The following is a 6573-nucleotide window of genomic DNA, read 5'->3' as shown; positions in this document are numbered from 1 at the left end:
GATGGAGGCAGTGGTTTAGCGCTGCCTTCAGCCCAGGGCGTGATCCTGGAGACCCGGGATCGAGTGCTGCATCGGGCTCCCTGCATGGAGCCTGCTTCTTCCTCTGACTGTGACTCTGCCTCTCTCTTCCTCTCTCTGTGTTCTCATGAATAAATAAGTAAAATCTTTTTTTAAAAAAGGAAAAAAAAAAAGAAGAAGAAGGATGGACTAAAGGGGATATTCAGATAGTAGGCCCATAAAAAGATGCTCAACATCACTTGTCACTGTGGAAATGCAAATTAAACAGCAGTGAGTTACCACTGCACACCAATTAGGATGGTTAAAATCCAAAACACTGACAATATCAACTGCTGGTGAGGATGTAGATCAAGAATTCACAAAACAAAATGGCACAGCCACTTTGGAAAACAGTTTTGTAGCTAAACAAAGCTAAACATAGTCTTGCCATACAATTCAGTAAATCATGCTTCTTCCTCAACTGATATGAAAATTTATGTTCACACAAATATCTGTACATGACTATTTAGTCATAATCACAAAGAAGTTAAAACCCCCAAGATGTCATTCAGTAGGTAAAGGGGTGAAGAAACTCTTGTACAGGGGTGCCTGGGAGGCTCAGGTGGTTAAGCATCTGCCTTCAGCTCAGGTCATGATACCAGAGCCTGCTTCTTCCTCTCTCTCCGCCACTCCCCCTGCTTGTGCTCTCTCTCTCAATTAAATAAAATCTTTAAAATTGAAAAAGAAGAAACTGTTGTACATCTATAAAATGGAATACTATTCAACAGTAATGAGAAATGAGCTGTTAAGCCATGCATAGATCAAGAGGAATTCACTCTGAAAAGGCTTCATGTATGATTCCATTTATAAAACATTCTGAAAAAGGCTGAATGCTACAAACATTGTAAAGTTCAGTGGTTGCTAGCAGTTTTGGAGACTAAGAGAAGCACAGGGGAATTTTAATGTAGTGAAACTCTTCTGTGTACTATTGTAAAGGTAGCTGTGTGACACAATGCATTTTTTGAAACCCACAAAACTTTACAGCACGAAGTGTGAACCTTAATGTGTACAAATTTTAAAATACCATTCAGGGGGTCCAGGGATCCCAGCATAGAATGAAGACCATGAGGTAAGAATCTAACTATACTATAAATGTATAAAATACTCTCATTAAAGGCAATTGGGGAATAAGTTGGAGACCTAAGGAACTTTGGAACTGAGTAGAGTTTGTAAAACCAAAGGCAAAAACAACTGTGCATAAACACTATATTCTAGTTGATCAAATTGTTTTCTATAGGGTATGGGTTAAAATGGAAAAACCAGTATACATATATATTGGATTGAAACATTAAGTAAATGGATGATGGTCAGTAGGAGCCAGGTTTCTCATCGTTGCACTGGGTGGGAAGTTACGGATTAGCAAGTAGAAAAGGCTAGAATGATCCATATTGTAATGGATTAGAGTTAGCAACTTCAATATGAACTCATGTTTAGTTTAATATACACACAGATGGCTATGTATAGAGATATTTATCAATTTGTGTATATACACAGGTTAGTATACACCCATATATTTCCTTGCTTTGTTAGCTAAGGAAACCTAGAAGGACACCACAGCAGAAATGAGCACATGTAGAAGCCAGATCTTGGCTAATATTCTAATAAAAAGAAGCAAGCCTCCTAGCAGAAATAGTCAATTCTAGAACTGGGGAAGGAAATACAGAACAAATCTAGAGCATCTTATGGTGCCAAAAAAAAAAAAAAAAAGGAATTGCTGAAAATACAAAAGTAGAACTAGAAAACCATAATAAGTAAGCATATTTTGGGGAACACAAAAGCTAAATGAAAGAATTCCCAATGGCCAAACTGGAAAAATGTGAGCAACTAAGTAAACATGTGGTATTGGATTGTAACTGAAAGTATAAAATAAATAGCTATGAGTCCATATAGGAATAGATATATAATTATATGGATATAACAAAATATTTTTAAAACAAATAAATAAATAATAAGTAGGAGGAAATAACTAAATCTCCTGTGCGGAATTCCAAATGATTAATGTAGATGCTCAACCTTTAAGGAGGTGCAGTTTAGCACCCTATACTCTAAGTGTGGGCTAGGTACAGTGACTTCCTTACCAAGAGTTCAGTATGGAAACGGGAAAAAGGGTAACTTTAGGGTAGATAAATCTGACAAACATCCCCTTAGCCAGATAATCAAGGGGAGCATCAACAGGGATGAGTTATATCAATAATAGTACGTGTGGTTTTCCTCTCTCAAACCCATAATTCCAGTTTAATCATGAGAAAAATATCAGACAAATTCTAATTGACAAACATTCTACAAAATACCTGACCAGTACTCCATAAAATTATCAATGTCATTGAAACCAAGGAAGATCTAAAAAACCATCACAGTTAACAAGAACCTAAGGAGACAGGACAACTAAATGCAATGTGGTATCCTGGAACAGGAAAAGAACCTTAGATAAAAACGAAGGAAAGAAGGTTTTTTAAAATATCTTTATTTGTTTATTTTTTTAAGTAACCTCACACCCAATGTGTGGCTTGAACTAACAACCCCAAGATCAAGAGTTACATGTTCTACTGACTGAGCCAGTCAGGTGCCCCAGGAAATCTTAATAAAGTATAGACTTTGATTAATAATGAGGTATCATTATTTGTTCATTAACTATATGAAATGTACCTCATCAAGGTAAAATGTTAGTAATTGAGAAAATTTGGTATGGAGTATATGGGAATTCTCCATTCTATCTTTATAATTCTTTTTGTAAATCTAAAACTGTTCCAAAATAAAACGTTTAAATATTTTAAAAGGGCATGGATTCTGGAAGAAAAAATATAAAACAACAGCAATAATCACGATCTTATGCCACCTTTTACTAAAGATTTCAGGAGACTGAGGAGTGAACAGTGCATATAACCTCATACTGAACTTTCACATTCCACTCTGTCCTTCTCACTGCCCGTGTTCTCTTTCTCCCCTACTTTATTCTCTGCTGTCTCTCCATCCACAAATTCCTGTTCATTTCCAGGGCAAAGCCATTTAATTATACTGTTGCATCCTTGGTGCCTGCTAATCTCTGACCTCAGGATTTCATTTCCATCTTAAAAAGATACTACATTGGCCAAGGCAACTCTATTGCCCCATAGGCTCCTTTACCTTTTCTCTGCTGCCTACAAGGCCTACTCCAACCAACCCACTATGTAAATACCCTCTTTCTTCTGATGACCTTCAACACATTAATTTACACATTTGTTTTATATTAATTATATTTCTGTCATGTCTTCTTGAGATTATAGCCTACTTTTATTTCTTGGTTAGCAATGCACTGAATCATTTGTTTTTTGTTTATTAACATATAAAAATTTACTTCTAAGTAGTATATCTTTCATGTTGAAACAGTTTTCCCATTAGAAGAGCTGTATTAACTAAAACTAAAACAAACATATTTTCATTTTGCTTATTTTAAGTAGGAAGCTCTGCCTTTGGAGGGGTTCTTCAATATATATAGTCTCAAGGGTCAGAAATGAGATCCCTTATTCCAGGTAAAAAGCCATTTTCTTCATTGGTATAGACTGGGCTACAGCAACAAAAAGACTCAAGTTCTTAAAGAATGCACTGAATTCGCTTAAAGACAATATTTCTTTTTTATATGATATTCCAGGGCAGCTGCTCAGAATGGCAGGAATAGCTCTCTACCACATGCATTTATGCAAGACCCTAGGCTACTTCAACCTGGATCCAATGACCCCTAGTGCCTCCTCATCTGCATCCAGATAGCAAAAGAGAAAAATCCATGCTGAAGCATGGCCCTGACCTGGGAATGGTATTTCTTCCATTCAAGTTCCATGGGCTAATCTACCTGCATGATGGGATAGGAAACGTAGTCTTTCTTTCCGTTCAAGAGGAAAGAATAATAGTGGACATCTAGCAGTCTCCTCTACACCCAAGTAATACTATCTGAAGCTTGGAAAAGTTTATTTAGTAGAGACCAGAGCTGCATGGTCACAAGGTCTCCATAGTTGAGAATGTGATCAAAATCAACAGGTTCCTCTATTGGTGAGTTCTAATTAAACATTTCTCCGAGAAAAATAAGAAGACTTTGACACCACATTTTCCATGTCATTCATCACTGAAGAAAGGAATGTCTTGGATTCATCAATACAGTAATACCAAAGCTGATGAGGCAATAATGGATCCACTTACCTTATACAACTACATAGAAGTCCATTCAAAGGTATAGATTTACTTCTAGTCATAGCTCTTCCATTGAGAGAAGAAAATAAATCACTAGGCTCTGCTAATTTCAGTGGGTGGCTCAATCCTACTTGGATTTGGAAGACAGGACAATCACCTATCATATGTAAGCTATATTATATATATTTGGCCTTTTTTTTCCTCCTAAAATAATTTCTGTAGGTTTCTTTTCTTTTTTTTTTTTAAGATTTTATTTATCTATTCATTAGAGACACAGAGAGATTGGCAGAGGGAGAAGCAGGCTCCTGTGGGGAACCTGATGCAGGACTCAATCCCAGGATCCCGGGATCACGACCTGAGCCAAAGGTGGATGCTCAACCACTAAGCCACCTAGGTGCCCCTTTCTGTAGCTTCTAACATAATATTTTTGTTCGTGTGCTTCGTGAAGAATATCCTTAACTTCTTTGTGGGAGCACCTTCCTAAAAATGTAGCCTCATACACATAACAATTATGCTCCAAAGACAAAATACTTTTATGATCCTTTTCCCTTTTAAAGTCTCTTTTACAGCTAATTTATAAACCATCCAAAAAAATTAGTTGTATTAGTTTATTCTCAGACCTTAATTTTTAATCCAAAATGGCTTTAGCTAGGTTGACCAGTCAAATCTAATGTGATTTCAAATGATTCCTGGTTCTTTCAAAATATTAAATCCATGAATTGACACCTTTGAAGTTATTTAGAGAAGTTTGCCACAGGCTTTGAAATTCTAAAAACAGTTCCAAAAATATTTTTTTTTCAGTTCCAAAAATATTTCAAGTAGTTGCAGCAACTTTGGACTAAGTATCTAACTTCTCAAGGAGAATGGCTCTGAAAGGAAACATTCATTTGATGTTTAAGTTCTGGTAAACTTGATTTTAAAACAAACATTACTTTATAGTGAATATATATAAGAAAGTAAATAGTCAACGTATCTGGTATGAAAGGTGAAACAGTTATACAGATAATTGCTTTATCTAATCATGGCTATTTTTACTTATTTACTTTGCATTTTTCACTAGAATCATGTATGCAGAGTTTAAAATGTAAAATATATTTATTAGCCTCTTACAGAGAAATGGCAGTCCTCTATCTTCTCTCCCTGCTCTATTTCCTCTTTGTCAGGAGCACTTCCAACATTTTTGGCTGATCTTTTGATATTTACCTCCATTTCTCCAAATAGCATGCTGCATAGCTTCTTCCTGTGTTCACAGTTTGGGATATTATCTATAGATCTACTGCAATGGAAGGAGAAGACCTCACTCGCTTTCCTTCATGTTCCTGTAACACATGCAAACCCTTCTCATTCCACATTCTCTCTGTATATTTCTACCTCAATTTTGTGCTGACATTACTATTACTATGGAAACATTATTCATAGCTGTGCCATGTAGTAAATCATGATTCCCTTCCCTTTCCTGTACAACTTTTTGAATTAATCATTTTGTGTTGTTTTCCTGGTTTTCTCTAACTTATTTAACACTAATTCAAGCCCAAACTCTATGTCAATTGTCTAAATTTCTCTCAAATATGCTAAGATGTTGGAAATGTTCTATCAGTTTTATTCCCCATTCTCAACTTTATCTTCCAGAAGAACTCTTTCTCGAAGCCTTCTGGCTTTTCCCATTCTGGATGTATTGCTTCCTCAAACCTGCATTCTGATGGTTTGGGATCTCCCTCCACCATGATCTTGAGATTCTCTTTGCCTTATTCTGCTAATTCTGCTGTGTTCTCTTTCTTAATTTTCTCTCCCTTTTGATGGAGCAAATCCTCAGACATTCTTCTGAAAAAAGGTACAAGGGAAATAATTGAGATCTTACATGTCTGAAACTATCTTTATTCTGTTCTGAACCTAAATCGATAGTTTTCTAAGTGTAGAATTAAAGCATAGAAATCATTTTGCTTCATAATATTGAAGACATTGCTCCATTGCCTTCAAGATTTAAGTAGTGCTATTCAGAAATTCAATGCCATGTTCCTCTCTGATCCTTGGTTTGTGACATGCCCCCTCTAGAAGCTTACCAGAACTCTCTGTGGTCCACAGTGTTCAGATAATCTAGTATGGATCTGTCTTCAATTTGCTAGCCTTCATTGAGCTTTTTCAATCTGGAAAATTATGCATTTTAAGTCTGAATAATTGTCTCATATTGTATCTCCGATGATTCCCTCCCCTCCTGTGGTCGGCAGAACTCTAAGCCGGCCCCCCTGATTCCCACTCCATAGTATACATGCCTTTATATCCCCTTGCGTATAGACAGAACTTGTGACTTACTTCGAACCAACAGAATATGGCAAAGGGGATGAAACTGCAAAACAA

The sequence above is a fragment of the Vulpes vulpes genome, chromosome 14 (genome assembly GCF_048418805.1).
Source record: "Vulpes vulpes isolate BD-2025 chromosome 14, VulVul3, whole genome shotgun sequence".
Classification (NCBI taxonomy): Eukaryota; Metazoa; Chordata; class Mammalia; order Carnivora; family Canidae; genus Vulpes; species Vulpes vulpes.
This window is presented reverse-complemented; position numbering follows the sequence as displayed.